The sequence below is a fragment of the Palaemon carinicauda genome, chromosome 23 (genome assembly GCF_036898095.1).
Source record: "Palaemon carinicauda isolate YSFRI2023 chromosome 23, ASM3689809v2, whole genome shotgun sequence".
Classification (NCBI taxonomy): domain Eukaryota; kingdom Metazoa; phylum Arthropoda; class Malacostraca; order Decapoda; family Palaemonidae; genus Palaemon; species Palaemon carinicauda.
Genome location: NC_090747.1, coordinates 101,805,945 through 101,818,639, shown reverse-complemented (window position 1 = coordinate 101,818,639; position 12,695 = coordinate 101,805,945). Strand labels below are relative to the sequence as shown.

Sequence of the window (12,695 nt, the reverse complement as noted above, 5' to 3'; positions counted from 1 at the left end):
CTTCCCCCACGACGTAGCAGATTGCAAAAGAAGTCTTGGCTTGAATTATGACGGTGGTAAATTCATGAGGAATTTCAGATATCCAATTTACACCCTCTGCGAATCATTTCCTTCTTCCATGAGACGTCTGAGAATCCCTCCCTGAGAAACTAACGAGAACCTACTAATCCAAGGAAATCCAGCAGTAAGGCAGATCTTATAAGTCAAGTGGAAATACAGATCTCACTGAATACTTATCAAAGCACTGTGATTCCTACTAAGATAATGAGTGATTCGAGCTTGTCGACAGTTCTTTAAGAGGCAGCCTGGTAACAATCTGAATAAAACATGACAAATTCGTAGATAATTTGTATTTTTCCTTACCATACAAACCTTAGCTATTTAAATAGGGTATTACTTTCGGCGTAGCTGAAATGACGAGCCATTAGATTTTTAACGAGGTTTAACTACCCCCTCGCTAGTTAGAGGGGGGTAGGGGAGGGGTAGCTAGCTACCCCTCCCCCCTCACACACTGGTGAACTGATTCACATCGCTTAGAGGTAGAACTTCACGGGGGACAGGGATGGCGGGCAAGTATGATTAAATAGCTAAGGTTTGTATGGTTAGGAAAAATACAAATTATCTATGAATTTGTCATTTGTTCCGTAACCGAAATACAAACCACGCTATCTAAATAGGGTGACTTAACCCTTAGGTAGGGTGGTAAGTCCCAGCCTTACTGGCTTTGGGTTTGCCCGGAGACTCAGAATCCGAGTGTGTAGCACTTGAGATAAGGAGTCCCTGCACCTCGCAAATCCTTTGCTCTGCAAGGAACATGCGGCCTACGTAAGCTTGTGTGTGAAGGAATGAAGTGTCACTCGTCCTAGGAAGTTGACCTGGAATCCTTTAGATGGAATTCTAGGATAGGACGTTCCCAATACCACCTCGTCAGGGTATGGGGGACGCGACAGTATCATCTTAATACTAGGAACACAAGGAAACATGGTTTACCTGCAATGGTTTGAGGTCAGCTGTGCAGAGAACCCAGGATGCTGCTTTCCCCAAGAGAGGGGAGGATGAAGAAAAGAGTAAGGGCCAGGCATACTTTTTCATTCATGCAGACTTAAACCGGGTAACAATACCCTCAACCTTCTGCTACTTGTCCACTAAGGAGCCTGAGGTTCTAAACCAGCTGTTGTGCAGCCACCACAGGGCCGATAGAGAACGTATCAAGCCTCCTGTGGGTCACGTCCTGCAGGTAGTGGGCTGTGAAGGTCGTTTGCCAGACGGCATCTTCTGACTCTTGCTGCTCTCCTCCTGGTGAACTGGCAGTAAAGTCTCCTGTCCCCAGATGCTCTACTTGGGGGGACACGTGGACGTTCTCCTGGGGTCTCGCTGGCTCTGGTCGAATCCTGGAAGAAGTGGGGTCTCTCCCATTGGTGCGGTGGGAGAAGGTCTCACCTCGGTAGATTCTCCTGAGGACGGAAAAGGTTCGTCCACAGGAGAAGGAGAGAACGTCGGTGGGGGGAAGGAGCCTTCCTTACAGACTTCTTAGGAGCCAGTTTGACCCTGGGAGAAGTCACCACGATCTCTACTCCTCTCTTCCTCTTCAGTGGGGTCGGAGCTGCCGTTGGTTTGAGACCCAAATCAGCGAAGGCAGGCTTAACAGCCTGGACGACAGCTCTGATAAGGGACCTAAACCATGGCTGCTTACTGACAGACGCAGCGTCAGAGACTCCCGCTGGAGGGAAGGGGATCGGGCGATCCTTCGGAGTAGATACCATAGGGCCTGCCTGAAAAGAAAGGGAAGAAGATTGGTGCCTAGACCTCTCTGAAGACCTCCCCTCCTCCTGCGAGCGCGCTGTTCTGCGCTTGCAGGGGGGGCCCGTGATGAAGATGACCTGACCGCCCTCGCTCCAAAGACTTGGTAGGAAGCTCGCGTTGCGAAACCCGGAGGGAATCGCGCTTGGGCTCGCGCTGGCGTTCGCGCGGGGGCGAACGTTCGCGCACGTGTGCGTGAGTGCGAAGATGGAGGCGCGGGCGCGCGGGCGAGTGCTGGCGACCAGGAGAATGACGGCGCGTAGGCGAGCGATGGCACACAGAAGAGCGATGGCGCGCAGGGCGAGCAGGTGAGCGACTGCGCACAGGTGAGGTTGTGCATGGGCGCGCAGGTGATCTTCCGCGAGCAGGCTCGTGGGCACTTGGGCGTGCTGGAGAGTGATGGCGCGCGGACGTGCCGGAGATCGCTGGCGTGCAGGTGCGCGATCTGGAGAAGACAGATGGGGCGCAGGATCAGCAGGCTTAGAATAGCGTGAAGGAGACTGCTCGTGGGCGCATCGTATCCCGTCCACCTCTGGAAGTGCGCACGGTAGGAGCTGAAACCTGTGGGCGCTAAGGTGACTGAGCGCGATGGCTCGGAGGCGAGGGTTGACGAGAGGGCAAGTACCGAGAGCGCGCAGGTGAACGCTGGCGAGAAGGAGAAGGATGAGGCTTCCTTCCTACGCCCAGATCTGAAGATCGTGGGCGCACGGGCGAGCGATGGCACGTAGTTACGCGCTGGCGAGCAGGGGAAGTTCGCTGGCGAGCTGGAGATCGTGGGCGCATATCAGGATCAGGGTGCGCAGATGTGCGCTGGCGAGGAGGAGATCGCTGACGCGCAGGAGAGCGCTTGCGAGTAGGAGAGCGCTGGCGAGCAGGAGATCGATGGCGATCAGGAGAGCGCTGACATGTCGACTCTGCCATATGAGATCGCTGGCGCGCTGTTTCCGGCACAGGATGACACTCAGCAACAGCAGGAACAGGAGAAGGCTTGCGCGTCGAGAATGTGGGCGCACAGGTAAGACCTGGCACTTAAGGGACTTGCTCACATTGTGAGACAAGCCCTTTTGCCCCAAAGGGACCGGTGCCCGTTGGATAACGGGGTGCGAGGGCGCCCACTGCGCATCCGCTGCCACGAATGATGAAGGAGTGTCAGCAGGTCTGGCAGGCATAGGAGATCGCGAATGATCTGCAGAGAGGTCCAGAGATGCGGCTGCAACGGTCGACTCACGACAAGGAGGATCCTCTGCGGGGGACGGCGAGGGTGAGGAGCCAAAGAGGCGCCTCCTAACTCCCTTGTGGGGAGAAGGAAGACCTCTACGGCGAAGAGGAGGGCGAGCCTTGCGACGGATACATCCTCTGGGAGCAGGAACACCATCGTCGGTCCTCCGAAGAGGAGTCTCTGTCAGTGAACTCCCCCGAGGGGGAGAATCACCTGCAGGAGAGACCGTTGGACCCAGCTCCTCCCTCGAAGGATGTTTGGAGGGGGGAACTGAGCCTTCAGCAACATCCACAACAACAGCAGGGGTTTGGCCCGACCCGTCGAAAGCCTCTGCCACAACAACGTCGACGATAGACAGAGGGTCAACCTCCGCTATCACCGACGACTGTTTGACAGCTGCGCCCAACTGGATCAAGTCAAACAGGGCTTCCCTGGAGGGAGAACCCTTAAGCCCCAAGGAAGCCCAAAGCTGCAATAAATCATCATTATAAACAGAAGCATAAATAGATGAATCCTCCCCCGGAGGAGGAGGAGGAGCTGCCTCGCTATGGGAGGCAACTCCCTCTCCCAAACCCCGAGGTCGGTCAACAAAAGAACGGCCTACGCTACCACTCGACGGCCTCTCACGAGAGACCGATCGAGCGGGAGCTTCGGAGGAGGTTCAGGCAACGGAAGAAGAGTCCTTGGAATTTTCCTTCTTCAAGGAAACCCTTGAAGGAGAAAGATCCCGCTTAGACTTCTTCTTCCGTCGCCGGGAAAACCTCTCCCACTGGGAGGTAGACCACTCCCTGCTCTCACTGCACAATTTATCCTTATCACACCGTTGACCTCTGCAGAACGGACACAAGGTGTGAGGCTCCGTCTCGACCGCCGACATATAAGTCCCGCAAGGGCGGTCGGGTAACCAGGGCATTTACGCATGATAAGGAGAGAGGCCAACTTCCAAACACACAAACTGAAAGAGAAAGCAAAAAAGATTAAGGCTGTCAATGCGAGGGTGAAAGCAGAAACATCTGACCATCACCCGAGCCAAAAGTGAAGTGAATCAGTTCACCAGTGTGTGAGGGGGGAGGGGTAGCTAGCTACCCCTCCCCTACCCCCCGCTAACTAGCGAGGGGGTAGTTAACCCTCGTTAAAATTCTAATGGCTCGTCATTTCAGCTACGCTGAAAGTAATACCCTATTTAAATAGCGTGGTTTGTATTTCGTTACGGAACAAATGGCTGTTCCCGAGATGTTGGATGGTGCCCTTGTACACCACCTCTAACTCCAGTCCAGGTGACTGGAGCACCAAGAGTGGACCTTTCAAGTTGATCGGTGTTAAGTCATGCAATCAGTTGCAAGCAACTGTTTCTGGAAAGCGAAGACGAAATGTTGCCCCCAACTGCACTTGCTAGGATGGGAATGTTCACTTATGTCTGCCTACGGACCGGTAAACACCAAAGTAACCCACTATCTCTCTAGCAGATATAGGCATTAAAGCAAACCTTCTAAGCTGATTGTTGCCAACCAAACGATTGGTCACAAGCAATGACTTCCAAAAGACAAGGATGAAAAGTTTTCAATCACACTTGTTGAAAAGGCAGTCGTTTGCATAAGCCCACCCATGGACCAATAAACACAGACAAAATAGATTACAGTACTTCTGTAGAATGTATATGCTCAAACCTTTAAGATGAATCATACTCCGAGATGGTAATGGTAAGCTCATCATTATCACTGCTGACCATAAACCAAACTAGAGAGTCAAATGAGTATCGAAACTCACCAAGACCTCCCGCCCCCCTCTCGAGGGGAAAAATTGCCCAAGACACCAGTGTTCAAGGGCAGAACAATTTTCCCTTAGTAAAGTTAAAGCTGGCCCAATCCTCCCAAAAGAATCGCAGGCCCAACAGGGACTCCGGAGCGAACCAGTCAGCAACTCCTCTGATGGTGAGGAGTTGCAGAGGACACATCAGCGAGGGGTGCAAGACCTACTAGGGAAAAATCCCTCCACAGGCTCAGGGGGCGAAGTTCAAGGCCGACCCCATCAGAGGCAGATGTGCGCTTCTGCTGTGTGCTACAAATCAGCACCTCCAAGAAGCATTCCTTAGCGGCGTAACCCGAAAGCCCTAAAGAGTTGACACAAGCATTAACGGGAGAGACTCTCCTATGGTCGTGGGCGTGGCGTTGCCGCTTCACTAGAGGAAACAGCCGGGTCCTCTAAAAGAGAGGGTTATCCAGGGGTCAATAACCGACACTCATGCTAGTTCTTCCTCCAAAGAAAACAGAACAGGCAGAGGCCGCAGGGAGGGATCGAGGTGCCGGAGAAATAAGTCAATAATTCTAAGCCATTGAGGAAACCTCAGGTGAGACGAATCCTTACTAGTAACGCCTCCACCTCGTGATCGCCAGATGGGGAATTGAGGTCCCTCCAAACTTGTTAGTTACTTTAGTGTCTGAAATCTTACCTTTAGGGAGCCTATATGTCTATCTGATGAGTCATCAGCAACTATTATCTGGCTCTCCCTGGTCCTAGCTTGGGTTGAGAGGGGACTTGGGCGCTGATTTTGATATACAGTGATATCTCTGGATACGAAAGTTTCTGCTTACTAAAAATTCAGGATGCGAAAAGTGATTCGAAGATTTTTATGCCCCAGGATACGGATAAAATTTCAGGATACGAAAACCTTACGAGATCCCAACTCTTCGCCGAGAGTAATTTTAAAAAGCGCGCGCCGCCTGACTTTGAACTTGGGTAGACTCACTTACAGCCTCCCGCTCACCCATTGGTTATCTCCCTACTCAGACGCTAGCTGACCCCATAAGATCCCTGCTTTCCTATTAGTCGGCAACTATCCCAGCTTGCCTACGTACGGGCGTTCATCTCTCTCTCTCTCTTTTCGTTCCGACCGCGGTATCGTTAACAGACATTGTGTGCTTTCGCTTGTTTGACTTAGTATTAATATACAGTACATTCGTACGCCACGTGTTATCGTTAATAAACATTCGTTACTGTGCACTGTACTGTATTAGTGTTTACTATACATAGAATGTATATAACGTTACGTAGTGTATTATATTACGTATTACTGTAGCCATGGGCCCCAAGAATGTTGCCGAAGTAAAGAAGAAGAAGACAATGCTCTCGATGGAGACGAAACTTGAAATCGTTAAAAAGTACGAGTCTGGCATGCGTTTAAGTGCGATCGCCAAGGAGTATGGCCGGAATCCGTCTACGATAGGCACCATCCTGAAGCAGAAGGCGGCCATCAAAGCAGCAACACCTTCTAAGGGCGTCACTATTTTCTCCAGCAAGAGAATGCACGTGCATGACGAGATGGAGAGGCTGCTTCTTGTGTGGATCAAGGACAAAGAGATCTCAGGAGACACCATCACTGAGACTACAATTTGCCAGAAGGCCTCCGCCATTTTCGGTGATCTCGTGCGTGCTCAGGCCGAAGGAGGAGCAGGAGAAGGAACATCCCAGCAGGAACCCCCAGAGTTCAAGGCTTCTCGTGGGTGGTTCGAGAAGTTCAAGAAAAGGACTGGCATCCATTCAGTGGTACGGCATGGGGAGGCAGCCAGCTCGGACACGAAGGCCGCCGAAGCCTTTGTTAAAACGTTCGACGAGTTGACTCTGCAGGAAGGCTACAGTTCGCAGCAAGTTTTCAATTGCGACGAAACTGGGCTTTTCTGGAAGAAAATGCCTCGTCGGACGTTCATCACGGCGGAGGAGAAGAGGCTACCCGGACATAAGCCTATGAAGGACAGGCTTACCCTTGCTTTTTGTGCAAACGCCAGTGGGGACTGCAAGATAAAGCCCATGCTGGTGTACCATTCAGAAAATCCCCGAGCCTTCAAAGCCCACAAAGTCATTAAGGAGAACCTTCCCGTGATGTGGAAGGCGAATGCAAAAGCCTGGGTAACGAGGCAACTGTTCATTGATTGGGTGAATGTCTGCTTCGGTCCGACTGTCCGAAAATATTTGGAAGAAAAGCGCCTCCCTATGAAATGTCTGCTGGTGTTGAACAATGCTCCAGCTCACCCTCCTGGCCTCGAGGAATATCTTCTGGCCGAGTATTCCTTCATAAAGGTCCTGTATCTACCACCTAACACCACCCCTCTCCTCCAGCCCATGGACCAGCAAGTTATTTCTAATTTTAAAAAATTGTACACGAAGCATCTCTTCAAGAAATGTTTCCAAGTCACAGAGAGTACAAACCTCACTCTGCGTGAATTTTGGAAAGATCACTTCAACATCGTGATATGCCTCAAACTCATCGATCTCGCTTGGCAGGAAGTTTCGAGGCGTACCCTAAACTCATCTTGGAGGAAGCTGTGGCCTGATGCTGTCTCTGCACGAGACTTCGAGGGGTTCGGGAAGCCTGGAGGCGAAGCCGAGATCGTTGACGATCCTGAACCAATTCAGCAGTCTGAGGTGGCTGACATCGTACATCTTGGTACGTCCATGGGACTGGAAGTTAGCGCGGAAGATATAGATGAACTTATCGAGGAGCACCACGAGGAGTTGACGACGGACGACTTGAAGGAGTTGGAGACGATGCAAGTGAGTGATTTTCAAGAGCAGTTCTCTAGCGGTGATGAGGAGGATGTTGCACCTTTGAAAACGGCAAACATCAAGGAAATTCTTGCATGTTTCCATAAAATGGCAGACTACGTCGAAAAGGAACATCCAGAAAAAGTTTATACCAACCGTGCGCTTCAATACTGCAATGACGTTTGCCTAACGCATTTTAGAAATGTGTTGAAAAGTAGGCAGAAACAAGCTTCAATGGATAGTTTCTTATTAAAGAGGCCAGCGGTATTAGTAGGCCAAGACGAAAGTGAAAGTGAAGAAAAGAAACAGAAAAGAGGAAGGGATGAAGAATTAGAAGGTGAAAGTAAAGAAAAGAAACAGAAAAAAGAAAGTGATGAAGAAGTAGAAGAGATTTAGAAAATAAGAAAAACGTAAAGTTATAAAAAAGCAAAAAAAAAAAATTCAATTTTAAGTTTTATGTTACCGTTAAGTGTTAAAGTAATTTTTTCTTTCATTTTATAGTTTTCCATACGTAATGTTAAGTGTTAATTATTTCTGCCATTTTTTTATTTCGTAAAGTTTAAGTGTTAATGTGTTAAGTGTGTAAATTACTGTACGTAGTCTGTCACTTGTTACGTTTTCTGCCTTATGCCATCCTCCTCTGCCGCGACTTTGCTATCGGACATCGTCTCAATCAAAAGGTAAGTTTCAACTTTTTTGTTACACTAATTAACTGTAACCTTTTTTCAGAGTGTACAGGTATCAATCCTTAATTTAGGTGTACGTACAGGTAACAATACACCTTCACTGATCTAAATGCTTTACGTACATACAGTACCGTAACTTTTATACAGTAGTAAAGAAAACGGACCGTTTTCTTTGGGCTTGGGGGGGATAACTTGGCTATAACTACATTACTGAATAATCTCATAGTGGTTTCTGGAATGGATTAGGCTGTTTTTAATGGTTGTGTTAATTATTGAATGATAGAAATGGCTGCAATGCATGTTTATTACTACAGTTTAGCGTGTTTATGAAAGAAAAGGTGACTTTTTATAAGGCTTGGAACGGATTAGGCTATTTACATGTAAAACGCGACTCAGGATACGAAAATATCAGGATACGAAACCGCATCCTGAACGGATTAATTTCGTATCCTGAGGCATCACTGTATGGTCAGTCTCCAGGGCAATGCCACTGACCCTTGTCTCTGCCATATATGAGCAGCCTTTAAACCAACCCACTCGCCTGAAAATACTTTTATTTACAGACAGTTTCATTATTAGAGAGAGACAGTATGTATGCTCTCCACACTGCCAAAAACAAAAGTGGATCAATATACTTGGTGAGTGTGTGAGTAAGGCGACTGGTCTACCCCACTAACTAGCGGCGGGTTTTTTACCTAACGTAAAAAGTTTCTGGCTAGTTTCCAGCTATGCCAGAACAATATATCCATAGCAAAGAGAAACAGGTATGTATTTGTAACAGAACAAATCCATTTTTCATGCATCCACAAGGCCTGAGCCGCTGTCATACAAAGGCCACAGGAATAATATATGGTTCATGTATTTGGCTAGGTATTAAAGCGTCATTTATTAACTGAAAAGGCAAATTTTCCTCCATACCCTAGTCTGATATGCTTCAACATCTTAAGTTGGACTACCTAGGCCTACATAAGCTAGATTAAGAGGGTTATCATTATTATTGTCGTCATCATCATTATTATTATTATCATTATTACTAGCTAAGCTACAACAGTTTAATTTTACATTAACACAATTTTCCCAAAACAATTTTATTAGCATATTTCAATAAATCATAACTAGTAAATTTGTTTAAACACTAACCATGAATCTCTGGGTAATAATAACCGAGATAATCAAATTAAGTTTGTATAATTGATAATTAACGCCGAAATATTAGCCTATGGGCCTATACGAGTAGTGAAACCTATTACGCTTGCCAGAACATAGTGAGATGTTTAATCGCATGCGAAGTGAGCATTCGGCAGAGCAAAAACCAATAAATCATTAGCTCAATTAAGTAACTAGGTATTTGTAGTACGACGAACACTGCATGAACAACTCAATAGAAAATGGGATGGAAAGTCGCAATTTTTGTGAGTTCGGACGTCCTGGTAACCAAAAAATCGAGAGTTTTGTCAGTGTTTCATTAGTATTACTCGGTGTCGACCCACCATAACGCAAAAATTATGGCTTTATGCCAGAAATCAATATCAAAAACCTTCAAATCACCTGTAATTACATCATGTATCCATTGCTTAAAGCCGTATAACATACTAATCTTATATTAAAATTTACCGCTACAACCCTAGTTGGAAACGCAATAGCCTTTCTGGGCCAATGTTGATCATTGAGACAGGCACAAAGTTTCTCATTACTTGCCCAATCAATTTTATCTATGGGGAAGACGCTGTTTATCTTGGTCTGAAATAAGATAATATGAAGATGGTTTTATGGTTTAAGAAATATGATTTAGGAGAGAAGCCAGTTGGAAATTGAACAAAGGGTTGAGCCTTAGTCTCAGATTTAGTTAAGGAGGAACCTTTGTATAATAGAGGCCAGTTCCTCATGTGTGGATTACAAATGGACATCAACTAACCTAAACTTTCCGCCCTAACCTAACCTATAAGCTGTGTCCTTACCTACTTACCTAATGCGGGGGGGGGGGGGGGGTAAATGGCCCCCTGCGATCCCGTTACACTGGCATATTCTAAGATAGCCGTAATCATACATACAGGTGGCCGCTATCATACATACACCCCGCTAAGGTTATGGCAGTCTAAAGGGAGATTGCAGGGGTAAGTAAGTAAGGACACAGCTCCTAGATTAGGTTAGGTGGGGAATCTTAGATTAGATGTATTCTGGTTTGTTTTCATTTTGAAGTGTGGTTTTTCAGTAATAACTTTTGAAAGTTTACAAAATTTTTATCCCAACGAGCTAAAAAAAGCCTCCAAGCAAGTTCCCAATAATTTTTAGATGGAAAGGAATAGGCCTAGTTTCCATATTCAGACGAACATGGTGGCTAGCATAGGCCTAGGGTACCTACAATCCAATTTACTACAGAAATTCAATATACAAAAGGTTAAAATTACATATAAAACCAAAACCATATCTCAACCATTTAAGATTACTAAATAATTACCCATATACTGTAATATGACCCTTTTAAACAGCAGACGAACATGATGGGTAGCATAGGCCTAGGGTACCTACAATCCAATTTACTACAGAAATTCAATATACAAAAGGTCAAAAATGACATAAAAAACCAAAAATATATCTCAACAATTTCAAAATACTAAATGTTTACCCAGATACTGTAATATTACCATTTTAAACAGGAAATGGATAATCTTACCTGGCTTTGGTTTGGGTAAATAGGCCTAGGGTACTCACAATGCAATTTACCCCAGATATTCAATATACAAAAGGTCAAAAATACATATAAAACCAAAAATATATCTCAACAATTTCAAAATACTAACTATTTACCCAGATACTGTAATATTACCATTTTAAACAGGAAATGGATAGTCTTACCTTGCTTTGCTTTAGGTAAATAAAGATAAGAGCTTTATGTCATGTCAACGGTGGTACTCTGGCGTTTCCAAATCAAGCAGGCGAGTTTATCTTATTGCATATCAAGGACGGCGTCCTTATCAAAAAGGTATTTCAGCTACAAAGTACGAAGGTGCAGACTGCAGACCCTGGTTCCTGGTCCTGGTTCCTTATTGCTCACTCCGCAAAGTAAGTTTGCGGTCACTCTATCTCTTTATAGATAGGTGCAAAGCTTCTAAGCTTATTCTTATTATTGTTAAGTTTATATCATCTGTGCCTTAAATAAATTAATATCATAATGAGGTTCTCAATCTTTACTTTTATTCCCTTCTACTTTGAAATTGGATAGGATAACACCTTGCTTTCATCAGTTTTGGCAACCTGTTGTGGTAATCAGTTTGGGCTTCCTAAACTCTTCTTTTATATTCATTGCCCTATCTATAAATGCAGCCAGATCCCTGCTAGGATTTTTCAGCATACCTAAACTTATTTCTACATTCTTCAGCTGTTCTAACTTTGGGCATAGAAATAAATGTTCGGTGGTGTCTTCTTCCTCTTTGCATAAATCACACAAATTGTCATCATATTTTCCCCTGAAATTTGCTCTTAAGTTGAGCATATTTAATCTTGCTTTCATCACAAGGGATGCCTTATCCAGATACATTTCTCTGATATAAGGCATAGGGCCATTTCCTTTAATAAATCTTAATTTTTTCATTATTTTCTTTTTTTCTTCAATAGTTTCCTCTATTTTTTCTATAATTCTTTTCTTGATTTCTTTTTTCAGGGTCCTTTTCCCCCAACTTCTTATTTCTTCCACTTCCATCCCATATTTACTGCAGATTTCTTCTACGCTCTTGCTCCAGCACTTCCCATACGGGTTCTTCAACTGATCCTCAATTATCTCTCTTACTAATCTTTTTTCCTCGGAGTTTATGATGTTATGGAAGAGCATTAACTTCTTATCTTCTTGTACTGTTTTGTCTTTTCTTCCACATTAGGTTTAAAACTTCTTTTTTCTTTTCTATATTTGTTTCACTAAATAAAAAATAATCCTATTATTCTCTTCAGGTCTTCGTCGTATGGTTGTTGGAGCTCAATTACTTCATTCCTTTTTTTTCTATATTCCTGGCAAAATAGCAAAAAATGTATCAAATCTTCCTAAAACTGTGGCTTGTAAAGGTACCTAAGGAGTTTGTAAGGACGCCCTTATAAAGGCTCTTCTATTTCACGTGTCCCTGTTTTTACTGTACTGCATTTTCCAATTTTGTATTTCTTTGATTAGATGATTTCTTTTATAAGAATCTTCCCTTATTTTCTATCTAATTTTAATCATTTACCTGGAGACCCCCTTTTTACTGTACTGCATTTTCTAATTTTGTATATCTTTGATTAGGTTATTTCTTTTATAAGAATCTTCCCTATTTTATACTTAATTTTAATCATTTACCTGGAGACCCCCTTTTTACTGTACTGCATTTTCTAATTTTGTATTTCTTTGATTGGATTATTTTTTTTTTTTATAAAAATCTTCCCTATTTTTCTATTTAATTTTAATAATTTACCTGGAGACCCCA

The 12,695-nt window shown here is 45.0% G+C and overlaps 1 protein-coding gene across 3 annotated transcripts in view; it reads right to left on the bottom strand.

Moving 5' to 3' along the window:
* LOC137617309 (uncharacterized) overlaps nt 1–11,319 on the bottom strand; it is a 95,922-nt gene extending 84,603 nt beyond the window's left edge. The window contains exon 1 of one of the 3 annotated variants that reach the window (XM_068347320.1): nt 11,101–11,319. The gene's annotated coding sequence lies outside the window, so the exon portion shown is untranslated. Of the gene's footprint in view, nt 1–10,918; nt 10,942–11,100 lie in introns of those variants that run through there. The other 2 variants (XM_068347318.1, XM_068347319.1) reach the window with 2 other exon arrangements.
* Between the last annotated feature and the right edge of the window lie 1,376 nt (nt 11,320–12,695).